Here is a 26,642-nt window from a genome sequence, read left to right on the forward strand (position 1 = left end):
GATGTACTCCTCACATATTACATATATCCTGATGTACTCCTCACATATTACATATTCCGTGATGTACTCCTCACAGCTTACATATACCCTGATTTACTCCTCACATATTACATATACCCTGATGTACTCCGCACATATTACATATACCCTGATGTACTCCTCACATATTACATATATCCTGATGTACTCCTCACATATTACATATACCCTGATGTACTCCACACATATTACATATACCCTGATGTACTCCTCACATATTACATATATCCTGATGTACTCCTCACATATTACATATACCCTGATGTACTCCTGACATATTACATATACCCTGATGTACTCCTCACATATTACATATATCCTGATGTACTCCTCACATATTACATATACCCTGATGTACTCCTCACATGTTACCTATATCCTGATGTACTCCTCACATATTACATATATCCTTATGTACTCCTCACATATTACATATATCCTGATGTACTCCTCACATATTACATATATCCTGATGTACTCCTCACATATTACATATACCCTGATGTACTCCTCACATATTACATATACCCTGATGTACTCCTCACATATTACATATACCCTGATGTACTCCTCACAAATTACATATACCCTGATGTACTCCTCACATATTACATATACCCTGATGTACTCCTCACATGTTACCTATATCCTGATGTACTCCTCACATATTACATATATCCTGATGTACTCCTCACATATTACATATATCCGGATGTACTCCTCACATATTACATATATCCTGATGTACTCCTCACATATTACATATACCCTGATGTACTCCTCACATATTACATATATCCTGATGTACTCCTCACATATTACATATATCCGGATGTACTCCTCACGTATTACATATATCCGGATGTACTCCTCACGTATTACATATATCCGGATGTACTCCTCACAGATTACATATACACTGATGTACTCCTCACATATTACATATACCCTGATGTACTCCTCACATATTACATATACCCTGATGTACTCCTCACATATTACATATATCCTGATGTACTCCTCACATATTACATATATCCTGATGTACTCCTCACAGATTACATATATCCTGATGTACTCCTCACATATTACATATACCCTGATGTGCTCCTCACATATTACATATATCCTGATGTACTCCTCACATATTACATATACCCTGATGTACTCCTCACATATTACATATATCCCGATGTACTCCTCACATATTACATATATCCTGATGTACTCCTCACATATTACATATACCCTGATGTACTCCTCACATATTACATATATCCTGATGTACTCCTCACATATTACATATACCCTGATGTCTCCTCACATATTACATATACCCTGATGTACTCCTCACATATTACATATACCCTGATGTACTCCTCACATATTACATATACACTGATGTACTCCTCACATATTACATATACCCTGATGTACTCCTCACATATTACATATACCCTGATGTACTCCTCACATATTACTTATATCCTGATGTACTCCTCACATATTACATATATCCTGATGTACTCCTCACATATTACATATATCCTGATGTACTCCTCACAGATTACATATATCCTGATGTACTCCTCACATATTACATATACCCTGATGTACTCCTCACATATTACATATATCCTGATGTACTCCTCACAGATTACATATACACTGATGTACTCCTCACATATTACATATATCCTGATGTACTCCTCACATATTACATATATCCTGATGTACTCCTCACATATTACATATTCCGTGATGTACTCCTCACAGCTTACATATACCCTGATTTACTCCTCACATATTACATATACCCTGATGTACTCCGCACATATTACATATACCCTGATGTACTCCTCACATATTACATATACCCTGATGTCCCTCTCACATATTACATATACCCTGATGTACTCCTGGCATATTACATATACCCTGATGTACTCCTCACATATTACATATATCCTGATGTACTCCTCACATATTACATATACCCTGATGTACTCCTCACATATTACATATACCCTGATGTACTCCTCACATATTACATATACCCTGATGTACTCCTCACAAATTACATATACCCTGATGTACTCCTCACATATTACATATACCCTGATGTACTCCTCACATGTTACCTATATCCTGATGTACTCCTCACATATTACATATATCCTGATGTACTCCTCACATATTACATATATCCGGATGTACTCCTCACATATTACATATATCCTGATGTACTCCTCACATATTACATATACCCTGATGTACTCCTCACATATTACATATATCCTGATGTACTCCTCACATATTACATATATCCGGATGTACTCCTCACGTATTACATATATCCGGATGTACTCCTCACAGATTACATATACACTGATGTACTCCTCACATATTACATATACCCTGATGTACTCCTCACATATTACATATACCCTGATGTACTCCTCACATATTACATATATCCTGATGTACTCCTCACATATTACATATACCCTGATGTACTCCTGACATATTTACATATACCCTGATGTACTCCTCACATATTACATATATCCTGATGTACTCCTCACATATTACATATACCCTGATGTACTCCTCACATGTTACCTATATCCTGATGTACTCCTCACATATTACATATATCCTTATGTACTCCTCACATATTACATATATCCTGATGTACTCCTCACATATTACATATATCCTGATGTACTCCTCACATATTACATATACCCTGATGTACTCCTCACATATTACATATACCCTGATGTCCCTCTCACATATTACATATACCCTGATGTACTCCTGGCATATTACATATACCCTGATGTACTCCTCACATATTACATATATCCTTATGTACTCCTCACATATTACATATACCCTGATGTACTCCTCACATATTACATATACCCTGATGTACTCCTCACATATTACATATACCCTGATGTCCCTCTCACATATTACATATACCCTGATGTACTCCTGGCATATTACATATACCCTGATGTACTCCACACATATTACATATACCCTGATGTACTCCTCACATATTACATATATCCTGATGTACTCCTCACATATTACATATACCCTGATGTACTCCTGACATATTACATATATCCTGATGTACTCCTCACATATTACATATACCCTGATGTACTCCTCACATGTTACCTATATCCTGATGTGCTCCTCACATATTACATATATCCTTATGTACTCCTCACATATTACATATATCCTGTTATGGTATAAATATATGTATAATGTATCTGGGGCCCCAAGGAGTGAAATGTTATAGAGGAGAACATGTGTTACAATAGAATGGGTATTTTAGAAAGGTTAAGAGAGGAAATAGTTTACAGCTGCTTCTGCCGTCCCTTGAAATTGCGAACAGATGGCGGTCAATCACTTGACCACCCCCCCTAAGCATAAAGGAAACACAAGGGAATACCTTGTGTTCCACCAATGAGGTTTATGGGAAAGAAGGATGTAAGGATTGAATATACAGATGACTCATATGTTATGGAATGTTCTTTGTTCTAATGCTATAAAAGCGACCAGTACGGTTAAATAAAGGCAGAAGGATTTTTACTTTGAGAAACGTCTCAGTGTATCTGTTGCTTCTCCGAGCTCGCACCCCCCCACCTGATTTGAACCTGCATGGAGATCAAGGCGTAACGTGACTCAATTGCGATCACAATCCTGATGTACTCCTCACATATTACATATACCCTGATGTGCTCCTCACATATTACATATACCCTGATGTACCCCTCACATATTACATATACCCTGATGTACTCCTGGCATATTACATATACCCTGATGTACTCCTCACATATTACATATATCCTGATGTACTCCTCACATATTACATATACCCTGATGTACTCCTCACATATTACATATACCCTGATGTACTCATCACATATTACATATACCCTGATGTACTCCTCACAAATTACATATACCCTGATGTGCTCCTCACATATTACATATACCCTGATGTACTCCTCACATGTTACCTATATCCTGATGTACTCCTCACATATTACATATATCCTGATGTACTCCTCACATATTACATATATTCGGATGTACTCCTCACATATTACATATATCCTGATGTACTCCTCACATATTACATATACCCTGATGTACTCCTCACATATTACATATATCCTGATGTACTCCTCACATATTACATATATCCGGATGTACTCCTCACATATTACATATATCCTGATGTACTCCTCACATATTACATATACCCTGATGTACTCCTCACATGTTACCTATATCCTGATGTACTCCTCACATATTACATATATCCTGATGTACTCCTCACATATTACATATATCCGGATGTACTCCTCACATATTACATATATCCTGATGTACTCCTCACATATTACATATACCCTGATGTACTCCTCACATATTACATATACCCTGATGTACTCCTCACATATTACATATACCCTGATGTACCCCTCACATATTATATATACCCTGATGTACTCCTCACATTTTACATATACCCTGATGTACTCCTCACATATTACATATACCCTGATGTACTCCTCACATATTACATATATCCTGATGTACTCCTCACATCTTACATATATCCTGACGTACTCCTCACATATTACATATACCCTGATGTACTCCTCACATATTACATATACCCTGATGTACTCCTCACATATTACATATACCCTGATGTACTCCTCACATATTACATATACCCTGATGTACTCCTCACATATTACATATACCCTGATGTACCCCTCACATATTATATATACCCTGATGTACTCCTCACATATTACATATACCCTGATGTACTCCTCACATATTACATATACCCTGATGTACTCCTCACATATTACATATATCCTGATGTACTCCTCACATCTTACATATATCCTGACGTACTCCTCACATATTACATATACCCTGATGTACTCCTCACATATTACATATACCCTGATGTACTCCTCACATATTACATATACCCTGATGTACACCTCACATATTACATATACCCTGATGTACTCCTCACATATTACATATACCCTGTTGTACTCCTCACATATTACATATACCCTGATGTTCTCCTCACAGATTACATATACCCTGATGTACTTTGGGAGAAATCCTGTTTTTAGATGCACCCGGTGGGACGGGAAAAACATTTCTCACCAAAGTTGTCTTGGCCGAAATACGCAATCAAAGCAAACTTGCTCTTGCTGTAGCTTCTTCGGGCATAGCAGCCACATTGTTGATCGGACGCAAAACCGCCCATACAATGTTCAAGATCCCGATTGACTTGAATTTTACGGAAAGCCCATTGTGTAATTGTAACTTTTATGGTCGCGGACCGACGTCCTGACTTACCCTCTGACGACCGCGGCCACGGATGAGTGAGTTCCGGGTGGCACCCCCCTCCTGGGAGACGCCATCACTCACTTCTTCGTTCATACACTGTCACCCGCAGGGTGCGCGCGCCTGCGCGTGCTCGGCCATAAAGGGCCAGTACTCGCACATTTGCAGAATAGCTGCAATTAGCCAAGAAAGCCTCTGCACTATAAAAGGGGATCTGCCCTCTTAATCATTGCCTGAGCATTGTTGTGTTACCCTAGTTTGTCCTTACAAATGGTCTCCTAAGTGTTTTTCAGTTCCCAGTTTTTCCCATTCCTTCCACCAGTACCCTCTATCCAGTGCTACCGTGCCCCTGTGAATTCAAGAGTTGGAGTCGTGTTGTGTCCTCCGCTGCATCTACTGTGTCGCACCGCGCCGGGTGTCTGTCTACTCTCGGAGCTTCATCTTAGCCTGAAACCACCGCTACTGTCTACATTGCCTCAGGTACCCTTTCAGAACTATGGACATTGCACATATACCTGTTTGGCCAGCTGCTATCCCGCTACGTGGTACAGCCCAGTGGGTCCACACCCCGCGCCGTGACAGTAATGTTTCTAGAAACAGCAACAAAGCAAGGGTTCTACGCAATTGCTGCTTAGTAATATGGAACGAGTGCACTATGGCAAACCGTAAAGCGGTAGAAGTGGTACATAGAACCTTGCGAGATATCAGACTAAACGACCAGCCCATGGGTGGTATGACACGAAGAACGAGGGCAGATGAAATTAAAGCCTGCCTAAAGAGCTCAATTCTGTGGCACAACGTTATACCGATGCATTTAACAATAAATATGTGGGCGCAAACAGGAGGCAACCCAAATGTACAAGTTTTCACATTTATTACTAAAAATTGGTGGCGGCACATATCCGCAAGATGAAGGGAAAGTTATTTTGCCTGATAATTTATGTTGTACTGTTCCATCACTGCAAGACCTTATTTCTTCTGTGTATGGTGACCCAATGCAAATAACAAATCATGAAAACTCTTGGCTATGCGAAAGACCTATTTTGACTCCTCGCAACAACCAGGCAGCAGCAATAAACGCTAAAATATTGATGTATGTTTATAGGGAAAGTGCAGAATATATCAAAATATATCAACAAAACGTGAAAGAATCTGAGATTTTAACAGGATGCAGCGCAGGTGATAGCGTTTTTATACCCCGAATCCCCCTCATTCCAAATAATTTTCCCTTTAGTTTTAAATGTGTACAGTTTCCTGTCAGCTTATGTTACGCTATGACCATCAACAAAGCGCAGGGCCAAACGCTGCACGTTGCGGGCGTGGACCTCAGTGTCAGCTGCTTTACGCATGGCCAGCTCTATGTGTCTCTCTCCCGTGTTAGCAACTCCACCAATCTTTGTGCACACATTCCTGATGGTTCTACTGCTAACATTGTTTACAGGGGAGCGTTGTCGTAGTCAACCTGACTACTGAAAGAAAAAAAAAAATTAATTGAAGCTTGTTTATTGGCTTTGTCTTTTTTTTCCACTTTTTTTTTAGTATGGTCCAAGGCTAGGAGTATACTTATAAAAAACGGTATCGGTAAGTTTTTCAGTGGTCTGTGCGTACGAAGTCGCGGGCACAGCTAGTAACATAATATAGTAATCAAATCAAGCATCGTTTTTATTAGAAAATAGTTGTTATATATATATATATATATATATATATATATATATATACACACACACATACACACATACACACATACACACACACTATATACAACATATACAAATACAACATATAATCACACTGAATTTACAATACAATACAAACAATATAAACTCTATAATACCATAATCAAATCAATATACAAAACACAAAGACCATGGTTCAGTGCCTTGCAAGCCTTTCATGCTAAACCATCTATATTTCAAAACAAAAAGCTAGGGTGACAGATGTTTCAGCCCACCACCAATGCTGCTAGGCTGAAGCACCCTAAAAGAGACCACCCTCCAAAGGAAGGATGCCTTGGATGCAGCCAGCTTTACACACGGCACAGAGCTTACCTTCACCAGGTCACCGAGGATGTTCCTACTTACCTCTTCTACTGGGAGGGTTTTCCGACGCATCGAAAATAAACATTGTGCATTCCAAGTGTAGAACCTACCCACTGCACTAACTAAGAATAAAGTGTTCCGGTCCCTACCACCCAAGTCTCTGAATGCCCCATAGGCCATCTCCACATAGGAGAGGAGAGACAGCCGAGGCCAACCGATGGAAGCCCAAGGAAGCACCTCTATATTAAAAGGGACAATAAAGCAGGAAGTGCTCTATGCTTTCCAACATGTTGCAACACTCCTCCTGGGGACAACCCTTTTCCTCACAGTTCCTGTACTTACATATAGCTTACAATGAAAGCAGCGCCAGGTCAAGTCCCAAAGCTTTGAGGGTATCCAAACTAAATTTAATAGATTCAACCCTACCTCCATATCCCGACCTGGGCAGTCCCTGAGTGTCAGGGGTTTCTGAAAATAGGCCGATAGGACCCTTATCTCCAACATTCCCAGACCCCACCGATGGATGACCTTCAGAACCAGTGTAGCACCAGCCGGGAGACACCCGTGTGGTGTGCGGAGGTCCTTCAAACATCCTTCTATCTCCCATTCCTGGAAGAAAGGCAGAAACCATCCTCTACAGGAGACTACCCATGGAGAAGCCCTCTCTTTCCAGAAGTTTGACTAATTGATTATTAAAAAAGTGTTCACTAGGAACACTACAGGGTTGACCATACAGAACCCCCCAAGTCTCCTCATGCAACTTCTCACCTCTCTCTTAATTAGGTTCAGTTTCTTTCCCCATAACATCAGAGTCCAGAGAGGTTCTGGAAAAATGCATACACTGCCCAGATATATAAAAAATGGAAGCAGGAATGTTTTGATCAAGTTGACCCTTCTTCTGAGGGACAAAGGCCAACCCTTCATGGGTTTATCTTTTGCGTGGCAATCTTCAGCCTGCTCTCCCAGTTTTTTGTGGGGTAATCCCCCTGGCCAGATTCAATGCCCAGGATCTTTGTAGAATCTTGGAGCACAGGGAGGTGTCCGGGAGACAAAAATCAGGGTCTTCTCCTCCAAACCAGAGACTTCCCCACTTTTCCCAGTTTCCCAAACACATATAGAAGAGGGCTTAAAGGATAACCCTGACAAACACCCGACCCCAACTCAAAAGAGCTGCTAATCCAACCATTCACCAGTGGGAAACTCTCAGCCCCTGCACATAATGTCTTCAGCCAATCTACAAATTCTCACGGCAGACCATATCTCAAAAGAGTGGACCAGAGATTCTCACGATCAACTCGATCAAATGCTTTTGCCTGATCCAGGGACAGCAAAAACCCCTTCCAACGACCCACCCTGCTCTGCTCCACAGACTCGCGGACACTAAGCACAACACTAAAGGTACTGCGGCCTGGAACGGACCAGAGCTGAGCCAGTGACAGAAGCTGAGGTGAAAATTTGCCAGAATCTTTCTGTCCGTATTGAGCAGCAATATGGGATGCCAGTTCTCAATACGTGACAGATCCTTACCCTTTGACAGGATGATCAGAGTTGACCTCCTCATTGACTTGGGTAGAGAACACGAGCAAAGACTATTTTTTAATACCTCAGTCAACAGGGGAACCAAGGTGTCCTTTAAAATCTTGTAAAACTCAGATGTTAAGCCACCCGGACCTGGTCATTTTTTGGAGGCCAGCCCCTCAATAGCCAGTCTAACCTAATCTTCTCTGATCGCGTCTGTCAAAACATTAAGAGAGGGGTTTACCCCTGGCTCAGGAACCGTCTCAGTCAGGAAAGCAGACATCACATCCCAACCTAGATCCTTCTTTCCCAAGGTAAAAGGCTCTGACGATTTCCAAGATCCCTGATCTGGACCTTTTTAAGACCCTGTACAATCAACCAGGCCTTTCACAATTTCACTATCCACTGACATCTTACAGTTCCTGTAAGTGTTGGGCGAGCGGTACTTCCCGAAATCCCTCTCAAAATCTAAAGATGTGTGCCTATCATACTGACACCTCATGAGCAAAGATTTCACTTTGGAGATTTCCTCACTGCAACCCCCAGTCGAGACAAGAAGTTTGAGTTTCCTCCTCAGACCTTGATACATCTGGTATCTATTCAGGCTTCTGAGGTTCGAGAGCTGGAGGAAGAAACCTACCACCCTTATTTTGAACATTTCCCACCACTCGGACAATCAGAAAAAACAATTAGACAGTGGTCAGAGAATTCCACCTCCACAAACAATAACGGTGAAAAGACGGCTTCCTCCTTTAAATAAGACCTGTCTATCCTAGACCTAGTCTGACTACCTCTAAAGTTAGTCAAACCCGCATGGTCTGGGGTATGCCGTATGTGAACATCCACCATGTGAGACTCACTGACTATCCTATTTAAGGTGACGCTATCATAAGCCAGCCTGTCAGTTTAGCCTCTCCTATCACGGAACCCTGTGGCATTATTGAAGTCCCCTCCAAAGATCACTTGCCAACTTGTAAAAAGAAAAAGCTTAATCCTCATAGATGTTTATGAGCTTGAGCTCTTTTCCCTTCATGAGGACATCCAAGATCAAAAACCGCCCCATTTCTAACTCGATTACACGTTTGCATTCTACCTGTCTGGTCTTAAAAAGAACCGCCACTCCGCTAGACGGCTCGGCCACAAGAGACCAATATGAAAGACCATGCCTCTACTCGTTCTCTTTTTTATATACGGCCACCAAATCTGGCAGCCTGGTCTCTTGCAAAAATAAAATGTCAGCTTTCAATCTTCTTCTCCTTCTTCTTCTTCTTCTTCTTCTTCTTCTTCTTCTTCTTCTTCTTCTTCTTCTTCCTCTTCTTCGTCTCCATCTTCTTCTCCTTCTTCTTCTTCTTCTTCTTCTCCTTCTTATTCTTCTTTTTCTCCTTCTTCTTCTTCTTCTCCTTCTTCTTCTCCTTCTTCTTCCCCTCCTTTTCTTCTTCCTCTCCTTCTTCCTCTCCTTCTTCTTCTCCTCCTTCTTCTCCTCCTGCTTCTTCCTTTCCGGATGCCTCAGTTGGGCTAGCGTCTTTCTCATGCTTCTCCTCCCTGGCCCCTCAGTCCCCTGACCTCCACCGGCGGCCTCCCCATCAGGGCCGGCTTCTTGGCCAACACCCGCTGAAGCCTTGGCCAGTTTGGCTAGGGAACGAGGACACCAACTAAACGGGTGACCGAGGTCACCACACAGGTTACACCTAATCTCCACACAGGAAGCGGCGAGATGGCCTACTCCCCCGCACAATGCATGGCACATTATGTGCTGAAGTTTGTGGGGTCACCGCACCTGTGACAGAGCTTTGGCTGCCCCTGGTAGAAAATCAAGATCATATCCCTCCCCAGGAAGGTTGAGGAGGGAATATGGCTAACGGTAACGCCTTAGCTTGACCATAAACATCCAGGCCCCTGAACAGATACCAAACTCATTCCTCTTCTTTTGGAGTACATTCACAACTTCTCCGTAGACCCCCCCTGCCAGGTGGCAATATCAATGTAAGAGGGAGACTCATTACATGTTAAAACGTCATCCTCTTGGTATCGTTCTGGCCGAACACCACCTGAGCAGCAAAGCCCCGCCATCCGGGCTCTGTCCGTGCCAGCTCATACATGGACCAGAAGAGCTCAAGCCCTTCAGCCTGCATGAAGCTGACATCAAACACCAGAGACCTCTGGGGATGTATCAAGGCAAAGAGGTCACCTGCCCTGAAGCCCATCTTCAGGAAAAGCTCAACTACTTTTGTTCTCGAAGGACAAGTATCACCTCTTATCCACCGAAGATGGGCTACGTTCCTCTTAGTGCCTCCGGGCCCAGTTGTAGGAAGGGACCATGTAGTCTCTCCCCTCCTTTGCTCTTGGAAGGCTGAGAGTCCATGCCTCTCTATCCAAAAGGATAACTCAACTTCTCTACCATCTACCGTGATTGATCTCTCCCCACGCTTCAAAGCCTCTAAGAAATGTTGCTGTAAAGCACCATCCCCGGAGCTAGAAGACAAGGATACTCCAGCAGTAACAGAGGCATAGCTCCTAGTCACAGCTGCCACCACTGAGGGGGCAGATATACCATCCCCCACACTAGCATCACCAACAACAGTATCCATGCCCTCCACCACCCCATCACCCACAATATTAGCATCATTATTACTCATCCCACTACCTCTCTCACCCCATCATCTTTTCTCTCACCATCACCTCCCCCCCCCCTTTCACACTACCACCCCCTTACATATTTGAGGCAACATTCACTACTGCTGGACCAGACTTTTTGGGAGCCTCAGTTTCATTGAGTGTGGAGGACCCAGCTACCCCCACCATACTTAGGATAGGGTTACTCTCATGCCCCTTTGCACCCTCCACCTCATTAGCTTCTTATCCTCCACGCCACTTGTCTCCGCCATCACCAATCTGCGTATGAGAATCACAAGGGGGGGGGTTTAATTGCTCCTCTGGCATAAGCAAATACCATCTGATTCATATTACTGTCTGCTAGATGCCACGTATCTCTGCCCAGGCACCGCTTATCTCGGTCCATTTTGCTGGACCCAGCAACATACCAATATTTTGACTGGTAGAGGGGACTTGCCATTCAGAGTTCCCTCTTTTCTAGGGTACCTCGCTTGGCCAGGCCTCGGGTGCCGCCACAACCGCAAAAATTTAATTTGTTCCCAGACCCGCCGTCTCGACAGTCTCCCCGCTGCCTGCCAGAGAGACGTTCGGGTCCTTAATGGGAACACCACAAACACCACTGTGAACATAATTTTTTACACCACTGTACGGCCTTTCGGATGATTGCTTCACTCCACCACTTTTGCTACCACGAGCAGGAGCGACATTAACTATTACATCCTCACTGAACTTCATACTCTTCCCGTCCCTGTGCACTGGGCCACTTCAGAGTCCATGCAGCGTTGGGGTACAGTTGTTACACAATGGACTACCCCTACAGCCGGCTCAGGGGCCACTGGGCAGGGGACAAATTTCATGCTCACCACTTCTTGTTATTTTTACCTTTCTTATTCTCTCTCCTCTGGCCTGTCCCCTCCTCCTCCAGCAGATCATCTCCAAAGGAGTAAGCCTTGAGCAGCATAGGGGATTCATGTCCTGATGGTGGTGATGAGCCTCTCTCCCGCTGCTGTCAGATCAGCAAACATTATCTGAGAAATCTGCCCGGGTCACCTGTAATTGTTATTATCTGCTAGATCTATGGCGGTCACTCGTATGTGCTATTATCTGCTGGATCTGCCCGGTCACCTGTAAGTGTTATTATTATATGCTAGATCTATCCTGGTTGTAATGGACGTGGTCGCACCGCCCCTTACCTGCTGACGGCCCCGACTGCAGACCTCCCTCCTGTGGCCGACGTCTCCTTCCCAGGAGACATCAGTGTTTCCAGCCGCTCTGTCCTGAAATGTCCGAGCGTGCTGGTTCCCAGCGTTAAAGTTCCAGTGCGCGCATATGTAATTAATTAATTTACTATTTCCAAGACCACCCTCGACTATAAAAGGGCCCCTTGTATTGCAAATGGTCCCTTAGTGTTATCCTGCTCCCAGTGTTCCCGTGCCCTGCTACCTGTACCCTGTATCCTGTGCTGTGTTTTGATCCTGAGCCTGTCTAGTGTTGGAGTCATGTTGTGCCGCCTGCTGTTAACCCTGATATCAACCACCACGTCTGGCGCAACCTGCCACGCCTACTGCTATACGCCAAGTCTGGTGTCATCTGCCACTCCTGGTATCATTCACCTTGTCTGGTGCAACCTGCCACATCTAGCCCCATCTGTGCTAAAGCCTCTGCCATTGTCTGGACTATCTCAGGTACCCTTGTGCTATGAACTCTTTGTATAGGTTTTTGCATAGACTGTGACTTGGCCGGCTGCCTCTTCGCTATGGTGGAGCAGCATAGTGGGTCCACAGACCCCTAGATCGTGACAGTACACTCAGGCCATGGAACCTGCTGGCCAATCTTAGACCGCAGTTCAGGTGATACAAACAGATATGCGTGACCTACGTGCATGCCAGGATCAACTTCTCGTGGCTGTAAATTCCATCATCGCCCGACTGGAACAACCTCCTGCTACTCTTCTGGATGCTGCTGCCGTTCCACTGCCCGTTACTCCTTCTGTCTGTACTGTATACATGGTGTCATTGCCTCTTCCTTCCCGCTATGATGTTGACCCTAGAGCTTGTAGAGGTTTCCTCAACCAATGTATCATTCATTCTAGGCTATGAGCTCATTTCTTCCCCTCTGATGAGGCGAAGGTAGCGTTCATCATTTCCCTTCTCGCTGGCAAGGACCTTGCATGGGTGAATCCCATCTTGGAACGTGAAGGACCTGAATTCTCGGACCTAGCTTTATTCCTACCGACTTTTCGGACTGTGCTCGAGGAGCCGGGTCGAACATCCTCTGCAGCGGCCACTCTGCTAACCCTTAAGCAAGGAGGGTCCACAGTAGGAGAGTAAACAGGAAACTCCAGCACCTAGAGTTGGTTGGAGAGACAACCCTAGGTGGGATGAGGCCAAGCAACAATGACTCTCCCAAGGTATCCATTCCTGTGGCCATCATCTCTGGTGAGACGTCACACTCCTCCTCAGCCTATCTGGACTCTGGAGCAGCCACAAACTTTATTCAGCAGGATCTAGTGGATTGCCTACATCTACCCACAGTTTTCCTAGAGAGACCCCTGGTGGTTGCCTCTGTGAATGGACTACCTGCTGTCATATTTGTCACTAAACCACTGACACTGAAATTGGAGTGCTTCACTCGGAACAGCTTACATTCCTCCTTCTACCTAAAGCCTTCAACCCTGTTCTGCTGGGCCTTGGCTTTGCCTACATGCTCCGGTTCTCGGCTGGAGTTCTGGAGAGTTCTTCAAATGAGGGCCCAAACGCCTTGCCCGCTGCCTGTTACGGGTTCATCCTGTTTTGCCCACACTGCCACAGTCACTCTTCGATCTACTGCCACATTATACTAATTTTGTTGACGTCTTCAGTAAGAAGGAAGCAGAGACTATTCCGCCCCATCGTATCTACGATTGCCCTGTTAAATTACTTCCTGACGGCTCGCCACCTCGAGGTCAAGTTTATCCTCTCTCCCTGCCAGAGACCCTAGCCATGTCTGCCTTTGTTAAGAAGAACATCGAAAGACGGTTTATCCGGAAGTCATCCTCTCCGGCAGGAGCCGGATTCCTCTTCATGAAGAAAAAGGAACTCTTCGTTCATGTATTGACTACCAGGGTCTGAACCAAATTACGGTTAAGAATAAGTATCCCCTACCGCTTATCTCAGAATTTTTCGATAGAATTAGTGGGGCCAAGGTGTTCACAAAGCTGGGTCTACGCGGAGCTCAAAACTTGATCCGTATCTGCCAAGGTGATGAGTGGAAAACCGCATTTAACACTCAAGATGGCCATTACGAATACCCTGTGATGCCCTTTGGACTATGAAACGCTCCAGCTGTGTTCCAGGAATTTGTAAATTACATTTTCCGAGACCTGCTGTATCTCTGTGTGGTGGTCTATCTGGACGACATCCTGATTTACTAACCTGATTTGATGATAAATTGGAAGCATGTTCGCCAAGTTCTCTCGCGGTTAAGGGGGAATCAACTATATGCTAAATTCGGGAAATGTGTGTGTCAGTCCCATGGCCGCGGGCCGTCAGGCTCACTCACCTCCTGACGCCCGCAGCCATGGAACTGTGAGCGCTGGTCCCCATCTCCTCCTCAAGAGACGCCAGCTCTCACTTCCACTTCTCCCGGCTGGGTCCCGTAGGGTGCGCGCACACACTCGTGCCCGCTCTTAAAGGGCCAGTGTGGGCACCTGAAAATAGTACAAAATTAGCCCATGAGCACCCTGGACAATAAGAGGTGCCCAGCCCCTTCCTGCCATGCCTGAGCCTTGTTGTTGTTTCCCTAGTTTGTCTATGCACATGGCCTCCTAAGTGTTTTCCAGTTCCCAGTGTTTCCCAATCCTGCTGCCTGTAACCCGTATCCCACGTGATCCTGGTCAAGTGCCGTGCTGAGCTGAAGTCGTGTTGTGCTGAGTACCATGCCTGTCCTGCTACACCACACCTGGCACCTGCTTGCTGCCTGCCTGCTGCTTAGTCCCAGCCGAGCCTGTCTTGATTCTGTCTGAGCTAACACAGGTACACTATAGACTGTGACCTGTGTCCTGTTGGCAAGCTGACATACCGTCAAGGTACGGCCTTTAGGGTCCACATACCCAATGTGACAGTGTGTTCGAGATGTATTCTTTGCCCTTCCTGGGCTACATCCTGTCTGACCGTGTTCTCAAGATGCATCCAGAGAAGTTGAGATCCATCTTAAAATGGCCATGACGGGTCTTCATTCCATACAACGATTTCTGGGATTTGCAAACTTCTATCAGCAATTGATCCCGAACTTCTCATCTCTGATGGTTCCAATCTCGGCCCACACTAAAAGGGGGAGGGAAACCTATGTTTGGTCTCCAGAGATAGAATCAGCTTTTACTAATCTTAAGACCGCTTTTACCTCAGCATCTTTTCTCCATCACCCTGATGCTTCTGGGCAGTTCTTTCTGGAGGTAGACACCTCCTCCGTAGTTAAAGGAGCACTACTATGCCAAAAGAGCTCTTAACTCTTAGTTAAGAAAAAGGATGGTTCTTTGCGTCCTTGCATCGACTACAGGGGTCTCAACCAGATCACGATGAAAAATAGGTATCCGTTGCTATTAATCTCTGAACTGTTTCATCGTATACGCGGTGCCAAGATTTTTTCTAACCTAGACCTGCGTGGGGCTTAGAACCTAATCCGGATTTGCCGGGTGACGAGTGGAAGACAGCATTTAACACCCGTGACGGACACTATGAATATCTAGTAATGCCCTTCGGGCCTGTGTAATGCTCCTGCGGTCTTCCAGGAGTTCGTTAATAGCATCTTCCATGACCTCCTCTATGTTTGTGTTATGGTCTACCATGATGACATCTTGATTTTTTCTCCAGATCCAATGACTCATCGGAGACATGTCTGTCAAGTTTTTCTGCGGTTAAGGGAGAATTGCCTGTACATCAAGTTGGAGAAGTGCGTGTTTGAGAGAGATGTTATACCATTCCTTGGCTGCATCGTCTCGAATCAAGGTCTCAAGATGGATCCTGAAAAGGAAAATCCGTCCTAGAATGGCCACGCCCACAAGGCTTGAGCGCCATACAGCGCTTCCTGGGATTCGCCAATTTTTACAGACAGTTTATTCCAAACTTCTCCTCACTGACATCTCCTATCTCTAACCTCACCAAGAAGGGCATGAATGCCAAGGTGTGGACTCCAGAGGCTGAGTCCGGGCTCAATAGCCTGAAGAGTGCCTTCACGTCAGCCTGTATCCTCCATCATCCAGCTGTTTATCAACAGTTCTCATTGGAGGTGGATGCCTCCGCTGTCGGTGCTTGTGCACTCCTGTTCCAGAGAGGTTCCAAGGGCAAGACAATGGTATGTGGCTATTACTCTAAACTCTTCTGAACGCAATAACTCGATTGGAGATCGGGAGTTACTGGCCACCAAATTGGCTCTGGAGGAGTGGAGACATCTATTAGAGGGCGCAGTTCATGCCATCTTGATATTTACAAACCACAAGAACCTCACTTATCTCCAGACGGCCCAACGACTGAATCCTCGTCAGGCCAGATGGTCGCTGTTCTTTGCTCGGTTCCAGATTGAGCTCCACTACCGTCCGGCCGATAAGAATGTGAGGGCCGATACCTTGTCCAGGTTATTCGACACAGAGGACATTATGGAGTCTTCACAGAGTATCATTAACCCATCCTGCATCATCCCTGTCAACCCTCTGCAAGATAGAGACTTTAACTTTTGTGCGTCTGGCGGACAGAAGAAGAATCCTCCGCTGGGGATACAGTTCTAAATTGGCAGGTCACGCGGGCGACCGTAAGACCCGAGACCTAATTGCTCATCAGTTCTGGTGGTTCACGCTGCCCAAAGTCATCACGGACTTTGTCACCACCTGCACGGTGTGCGCAGCAAATAAATTTGCCCACTCCATACCGGCGGGCCTGCTCCAGCCGTTGCCTGTGCCTGATTCGCACTGGCAACATATTGCTATGGACTTTGTCACGAAACTGCCTCTCTCTGCTGGTTGCAGTACGGTCTTGGTGGCGGTGGACCGATTCTCCAAAATGGCTACTTTCGTTTCACTGACCGGCCTACCGTCCGCTTCCCGACTGGCCAATCTCTTCATCCAACACATCTTCCGTTTGCACGGCTTGCCTCTACATATTGTGTCGGATCGGGGGGTTCAGTTCACCTCTAAGATCTGGAGAGCCCTCTGCGTACTCCTCGTTGTGAAGTCGCACTTCTCCTCTGCCTACCATCCCCAGTCCAATGGTCAAGTCGAGAGAATAAAAAAGATTATTGAGAACTAACAATGACATGTTATCTCCAGGCAGCATGATGACTGGGTGCAGCTGCTTCCTTGGGCTAATTTCTCCTACAACAACCATACTAGTGAGTACACCGCTAAGAACCCTTTCTTCATTGTCTATGGCCAACACCCTTGTATACCTCTTCCTGTTTCCACTACGTCCAGTTTGCTCCCAGGTTCCTTGGACCATTCGAGATTTTGCAAAAAACCAACCCTGTTTCCTACAAGTTTCGACTGCCTCCTACCCTCAAGATCCCCAACACCCTCCATGTCACCCTGCTGAAGCCGGTGATTTTTTTACTGCTACTCCAAGGCTTCTACTCCTGCAGTGGCTTTCAGCGGTTCATTAGAGACTTTTGAGGTTAAGGAGATCCTGGACACCAAAAGAGTGGGTGAAAGAACCTTTTATTTGGTGGATTGCAAGGGGTTTGGTCCTTAAAAGAGGTCCTGGGAGCCAGAAGAGAATCTCAATGCCCCTACCCTCCTGAAGAAGTTTCTCTCTCGTTCTGGCCCCAAGAGGAGGGGGCGTAAGGTAGTGGATACTGTCATGCCCATGGCAGCGGGCCATCAGGCTCACTCAACTCTTGACGCCCGCAGCCATGGAACTGTGAGCGCTGGTCCTCATCTCCTCCTCAGGAGAGGCCAGCGCTCACTTCCACTTCTCCCGGCCGGGTCCCATAGGGTGCGCGCACATGCTCGTGCTGGCTCTTAAAGGGCCAGTGCGCACACCTGAAAAAAGTATAAAATTAGCCCATGTGCACCCTTGACTATAAAAGGGGCCCAGCCTGTCTTGCTACTGTCTGAGCTACCACAGGTACACTATATGAACTATAGACTGTGACCTGTGTCCTGTTGGCCAGCTGCCATACCATCAAGGCGGTACGGCCCAGTGGGTCCACATACCCAATGTGACAGTTTGTTTGAGATGTATTATTTACCCTTCCTGGGCTACATCCTATCTGACCATGGTCTCAAGATGCATCCAGAGAAGGTGAGATCCGTCTTAAAATGACCACAATGGGTCTTCATTCCATACAACGATCTCTGGGATTTACAAACTTCTATCGGCAATTGATCCCGAACTTCTCATCTCTGACTGTTCAAATCTCGGCCCACACTAAAAGAAGGTGAACACCTATGTTTGGTCTCCGGAGACAGAATCAGCTTTTACTAATCTTAAGACCGCTTTTACCTCAGTATCTTTTCTCCATCACCCTGATGCTTCTGGGCAGTTCTTTCTGAAGGTAGACGCCAGTAGATGCGGCCGTTCCGGCCTGCAGTGGCCACTAGGGTGCACACGTGAGCTCGTTCCCGGCCTTAAATGGCCAGCACACGCTGATCTCAATAATTAACTAATTATCCCCAGATCACCCTGGACTATAAAAAGGACCCTGCCGTTTTACTCCTTGCCTGAGCATTGTTTGTATTCCTATGTTAGTCTTGCAAATTATCCCTTAGTGGTATCCTGTTCCCAGTGTTGCCATGCCATGCTACCTTTATCCTGTGCTGTTTTTGTTCCTGTGCCCTCTCTAGTGTTGGAGTCATGTTGTGCCGCCTGCTTCGCCTGATGTCTTACATCATATCTGGTGTCATCTGCCACGCCTGGTACTTTCTGCCACGTTTTACGTCACCTGTCGTCAAAGTACCATCTGTGCCAAAGCAGCAGCTACTGTCTGGACGATTGCAGGTACCCTTGTGCTTGTACTTTGAATAGACTTAGTACACTGTTGCTTGGCCAGCTGCTACTCCACTACAGCGGTGCGGCCCCGTCGGTCCATATACCCACAGATCATGACAGTGTTATTATTATCTGCTAAATTTGCCCTAGTCATCTGTAAGTGTTATTGTTATCTGCTAGATCTGTCCCTGTCATTTGTAAGTGCAATTATTATCATCTGCTACATCTATACTGGTCACCTATAAGTGTTTTTATTATCTTCTAGATCTGCCCCAATTACCTGTAAGTATTATTATTATTATTATCTGCTAGATCAGCCCCAGGTTAACGGCAAGTGTTATGTTTTTATCTGCTAGATCTGCACTGGTCACCTGTAAGTGTTATTATTATCTGCTAGATCTGCTACGATCACTTGTAAGTGCTATTATTATCTGCTAGATCTATAACGGTCACCTGCATGTGCTATTATTATCTGCTAGATATTCCCTGCTCAACCGTAAGTGCTATTATTATCTGCTAGAACTGCCCTGGTCACCTGTAAGTGCATTTATTTTCTGCTAAAATTGCCCTAGTTATCTGTAAGTGTTGTTATTATTATCTGCTATATCTGTCCTGGCCATCTGTAAGTGTTCATATTATCTGCAAGATTTGCCCAGGTCACCTGTAATTGCTATTATTATTTGCTAGAACTGCCACTTTCATCTGTAAGTGTTATTTCTGCTAGATCTGCCCCGGTCACCTGTAAGTGCTCTTATTATTAGCTAGATCTGCCCCGGTCACTTGTAAGTGATATTATTATCTACTAGATCTATACCGATCATCTGTAAGTGCTATTATTATCTGTTAGGCTTGTCCAGGTCACATGTCAGTGATATTATTATCTATTAGATTTGCCCAGGTCACCTGTAAGTGCTAATAATATCTACTAGATCAGTTCCAGGCACATTTTAGTGCCATTATTATCTGAAAAATCTGCCCTAGTCACCTGTAAGTTTTATTATTATCTGCTATAGCTGCCCCGGCCACGTGCTATTATTATATACTAGATTTGTCCCAGTCACCTAGAAGTCTTGTTACTAATTGCTATATCTGGACTATAAAATAAGTGTTATTTTTATCTGCTAAATCTGCACTAGTCACCTGTAAGTATTATTAATATCTGCCAGATTTAGGCCGGTCACTTGTAAACTTGGAAGTGTTCTTATTATCTGCTAAATCTGCTTTAATCACGTGTAAGTGTTCTTATTATTTGCTAGATCTGCCCTGGTCAACTGTAAGTGCTATTATTATCTGCAAGGTATGCCACCATCACCTGTAAATGTTCTTATAATTACTTAGATCTGCCCCTGTCACCTGTAGATGGTATCAGTATCTGCTAGATCTTTACCCGTCACCTATAAGTGTTATTATTTTCTACTAAAATTGCCGTAGTCATCTGTAAGGGTATGTTCACATGCTAGCTGGCTTTTACGGCTGAAATGACAGACTGTTTTCAGGAGAAAGCAGCTCCTCGTATTATGCGAGGCGTCTTTAACGCCTGTAATCTTGAGCTGCTCTTCATTGAGTTCAATGAAGATCGGCTCAAATTACGTTGCAAAGAAGTTCCCTGCACTTCTTTGCAGAGGCAGTCAATTTACGCGTCGTCGTTTGACAGCTGTCAAACGACGACGCGTAAATTACAGGTCGTCTGCACAGTACGTCGGCAAACCCATTCAAATGAATGGGCAGATGTTTGCCGACGTATTGTAGCCCTATTTTCAGGCGTAAAACGAGGCATAATACGCCTCGTTTACGTCTGAAAATAGGTTGTGTGAACCCAGCCTAAGTGTTGTTATTATCTGCTAGATCTGCCCTGATCAACTGTAAGTGTGAATAGTATTTGCAAGATTTTCTCTGGTCACCTATAACTGTTATTATTATTTGCTAGAACTGACCTTTTCATGTGTAAGCGTTATTTCTGCTTGTTATGCCATGGTTACCTGTAAGTGCTCTTTTTATTAACTAGATCTGCCCTGGTCAACCGTAAGTGCTATTATTATGTACTAGTCTTGTCCCAGTCACTTGTAAGTCCTATTATTATTTCCTAGATATATAGCAGTCAGTTGTAAGTGCTTTTATTATCATCTACTAGATCTATACTGGTCACCTATAAGTGTTGTTATTATTATCTGCTAGAGCTATACCGGTTACATGTAAGTGCTATTATTATCTGCTAGATCAGTCCAGGTTACTGGAAAGTGATATTATCTGCTAGATCTGCTCCGTTCACTTGTAAGTGCTATTATTATCTGCTAGGTCTTCCCCGGTCACCCTTAAGTGTTATTATTATCTGCTAGATCTGCTCCGGTCACTTGTAAGTGCTATTAATATCTGCTAGATCTATACCGATGACATGTAACTGCTATAATTATCTGCTAGGTTTGCCACAGGCACATTTTAGTGCTATTATTATCTGCAAAATCTGCCCTACTCACCTGTAAATGTTGTCATTATCTGCTAGATCTGTACTGGTCACCTATAAGTGCTATTATTTTCTGCTTAAATTGCCCTAGTCATCTGTAAGTGTTGTTATTATTATCTGATAGATCTGTCTGGTCATCTGTAAGTATTATTATTTGCTAGATCTTTCCATTGATCATCTGTAAGTGTTAAAAGGTATCTGCTAGATCTGCTCTGGATATCTGTAAGTGTTTTTATTATCTTCAGGATTTGCCCTGGTCACCTGTAATTGTTATTATAATTTGCTATAACTGCCACATTTACCAGTAAGTGTTATTTTAGCTAAATCTATCCTGGTTATCTGTAAGAAGTTATTTTTTTTAAGTGCTATTGTTATCTGCTTGTTTTTTACCGGTCACTTTTAAGTGCTATTATTATCTGCTAGGCCTTCCCAGGTCACCCGTAAGTGTTATTATTATCTACTAGATCTGTTCCGGTCACCTGTAAGTGTTAATATTATCTACTAGATCTTCTCCGGTCACTTGTAAGTGCTATTACTATCTGCTAGATCTATGCCGATCACATGTAAGTGCTATTATTATCTGCTAAGTTTGCCCGGGCACATTTTAGTCTGCTAGATCTGCAAGATCTATACCGGTGAATTATAAGTGCTATTAGTTTCTGCTAAAATTGCCCTAGTCATCTGAAAGTACTGTTATTATTATCTGCTATATCTGCCCTGGTCATCTGTAAGTATTATTATTTGCTAGATCTTTCCCCCGATCATCTGTAAGTGTTAATAGTATCTACTAGATCTGCTCGAGAGATATGTAAGTGTTTTTATTATCTTCAAAATTTGCCCTGGTCACCTATTATAATTTGCTAGAACTGCCACATTTACCTGTAAGTGTTATTTTAGCTAGATCTATCCTGGATATCTCTGAGTGTTATTTTTTTCTGCTGGGTCTATCGTGGTCACCTGCAAGTCTTTTTATTACTTGCAAAATTAGCCCCGGTCACCTTTAAGTGCTATTATTATCTGCAGGATCTGCAGTGTTAACCTGTAATGTTATTATTTTCTTCTAGATCTGCCATGACCACCTGTTAAAGTTATTAATAACCTGCTAGATTTAGCCTGGCCAATTGCAAGTGTTTTTATTATCTTCTAAGTCCAGGGGCGTAGCTAGGGCACGCATGCGGAGCATGTTCCCCCAGGGCGCATCGACGATGAAGGGAAGGGGAGTGCTGCATTGCAGCTGTATCAAAGGAGTTGATCGCTGCGGATAGGAAACCTGTATGCCGGGCGGCTACAGCAGCGACTAACTAGCTGATTGGCATACAGGGCGCCTATCAGCAGCAATCAGAGGGGGGTGGTGGTGCTAGCGACTGCCATATTTAATTGTATCTGCCTCCTCAGGACGCAGATAACAATTCAATATTATGGTGGAGAAGCTCCCTGCTCCTCCATCATTAGGCTACAGGCGATTTTAGGCACATATAAGATGCTGGGATGGATTTTACACAATTGTGTCAGAGCAGGTAATGAGGCTAGGTAAGTATTTTTTTATTTTTATTTCTACTAGGGGAGGATATTTAGTACCATCTGCAAGGGGGACTGTGTGGTATAATCTACAAGGGGGGCTGTGTGACACCATTTACAGGGGCATCTGTGTGGAATATACAGGGGGGCTGTGTGGCATCTGCCCCGGTCACATGTAAGGCATATAAATATTTGCTATATGTGGCCCAGTTACTTATAAGTGTTATTATTATCTGCTTAATCTGCCCTAGTCACATGTAATTAATATTAATATCTGCCCAGTGGTAGGGGTTGCGATGGTCCCTCTTCCAACTGTATCAGTTCAATTAAATCCCTTGCTCCAGCTTTCACTGTGCCATGAGCGGCTTTGCACAGGCAGGCACGATGTAGTGATGTAATCATGCCTGTCTGCACTTAGTCACTCACAGCACAGTGTAGAGGAGGAGAAGATTCTCCTCCACCCGTCGTGGGAACGGGGATAGGTAAGTAAATATGTATTTTTATTAGGCACACATGTGGACATTATACTGGGTATGGGGAGCTGATATGGTGGCTGCTAATGGGAGAATTATACTGTACGTGGGGGCATTATACTGTATAGGGGGCATTATACTGTATATAACAGCTATGTGGGGCATTATACTGTATGGGGGCATTATAGTGTATGGGGCAGCTGTGTGTGGAAATAAACAGTGGGGGCATCTATGGGAAGGCATTATACTATGGGGCAGCTATGCGGGGCATTATACTGTGGGGTAAGCTATTAGGAGCATTATACTGTGAGGGCAGCTTATTATCTGCAAGATCTACCCTGGTCACTTGTAAGTGTGATTATTAGCTGCTAGGTCTGCCCCGGTCACGTGTAAGTGATAATATTATCTTCTAGATTGTCCCGTAACCTGTGAGTGCTATTATTATTCTTCTGTTAGATCTGCCCTGGTCATCTGTAAGTATTATTATCTGCTCGATCAGCCACGGTCACCTGTAAGTGCTTTTATTATATGCTAGAACAGTCCTGGTTTTGTAAGTGTTAACTGGAACACTAAACCAATGAACACTTGAAACTAGGATACAAATCTCATTGGACACGGATATCAAGGCCCTAAGGCACAAGACACCAGCAAATAGGTCACTAAACCCCTGGTAACCAGGCACTGGGTCAATAATCACAGAACACCAAAAACGAAGGCACTAAACTACTTTACCCCAGCTAATAGGACACTAATCTACTGTACATTTAGACTAGGACACTAAAATAAAGAACATTAGACACTGGAAAGCGAAAACACCCATTGCCAGGGAATAAATTCTAAAATTGTTGGACAATAGAGCACTAATCACTGTATACTAAGACCATTGACACTAACCCACTAGACACTTGAGACTAGAACACATATCTCATTGGACGCCATAGACCAAGGCAGTAAACCACTAGATACCAGGGAACGGGGCACTAAATTACTGCATACCAGGGACTAATACACAAAATTACTTGCTACCAGGGGCTAGAGCAATAAGCTGCTGGACATTTCAAATTACGACCCTAACACAGGAGACACTGAGGCACTAAATCACTGGAAATCGGGGACTGGAGCACTAAGAAACTGGTGCACTAATCTACTAGACACCAGAGACAGGGGAACTAAACTACTGATTTACCGAAGACCGGGGCACTAAACCACTGGACACCAGAGAGTAGGGCACTAAACTACTGGACACCAAAGAAAGGGGCACTTATTCACTTGACACCAGAGATTTAAATCACCGGACACCAGAAACTGGAGAACTAAATCACTGGATACCAGAGACAAGGGTTCTAAACCACTGGACACCAGAGACTGGAGAACAAACCACTGGGCACCAGAAACTGGGGGCAATAAGCCACTAGACACAAGAAACTGGTGCACCAAACCACTACACACCAGAGACTGGGTCACTAAACCACTAGATACCAGAAACTGGGAAACTAAACCACCGGACACCAGAGACTGGAGAACTAAAACAATAAACCCAAGAGACTGGAGAACTAAAACACTCCACACAAGAGACAGGCACACTAAACCACTGGATACAAGAGACTGGTACAATTATCCATTGAGCATCAGAGACAGGAGCACTAAACCAGTGGACACCAGAAACTGGGACACTAAACCACTAGACACTAGAGATTGGGGCACTAAACCAAGAGATTGGAGCACTAAAATACTGGACACCAGAGATTGGAGAACTAAACTAATGGATTCCCGAGAATGGGGCACTAAACTAATGGACACCAGAGACTGGAGAGCTAAAACACTTGACACATGATACTGGAGAACTAAAATACCGGACACAAAAGACTGGGGCACTAAACCACTGGACACTGGAGACTGGGGACCTTATCCACTGGACACCGGAGACTGGGGCACTTATCCACTGGACAATAAATGCTGTGTAATATTTCTGTAACGAGTCTCTGCTATAAATGATTGTACCTTATTTCTGGTATTACAAATAAGAAGCAGATAATAACTATTATATATAAAGAACAGATGACACCCCGGCTGCAGCTAAATCCAGAGCACACTGAGATGTATTATACTGAAGTGTATAAAAGGATGGGGAGATGCTGACATCTAGTACATTGTCCCCTGTCCTACACCATGCTTCATGACCCTGCGCTCTACAGACACCTGCTTCTGTTCTGTTATATTGGGGTGTCCTGTCCTACTACATGCTTTATGACCCTGAGCTCTACAGATACCTGTTCCTGTTCTGTGTTATATTGGGGTGCCCTGTCCCACACCATGCTTCATGACCCTGCGCTCTACAGACACCTGCTCCTGTTCTGTTATATTGGGGTGTCCTGTCCTACTACATGCTTTATGACCCTGAGCTCTACAGATACCTGCTCCAGTTCTGTGTTATATTGGGGTGCCCTGTCCCACGCCATGCCTCATGACCCTGACACTCTCTTGTTCTGTGTTATATGGGGGTGTTCTGCATTATTTGGGAGCCTCATGCGCAGACCTCTACTCTCAGCACACACCAGGACTGCCCTGTTACTTGTACTGATTCTGTATGCGACACATTGTAGATCACAGAATC

This window comes from Rhinoderma darwinii, chromosome 4 (genome assembly GCF_050947455.1).
Source record: "Rhinoderma darwinii isolate aRhiDar2 chromosome 4, aRhiDar2.hap1, whole genome shotgun sequence".
Lineage (NCBI taxonomy): Eukaryota > Metazoa > Chordata > Amphibia > Anura > Rhinodermatidae > Rhinoderma > Rhinoderma darwinii.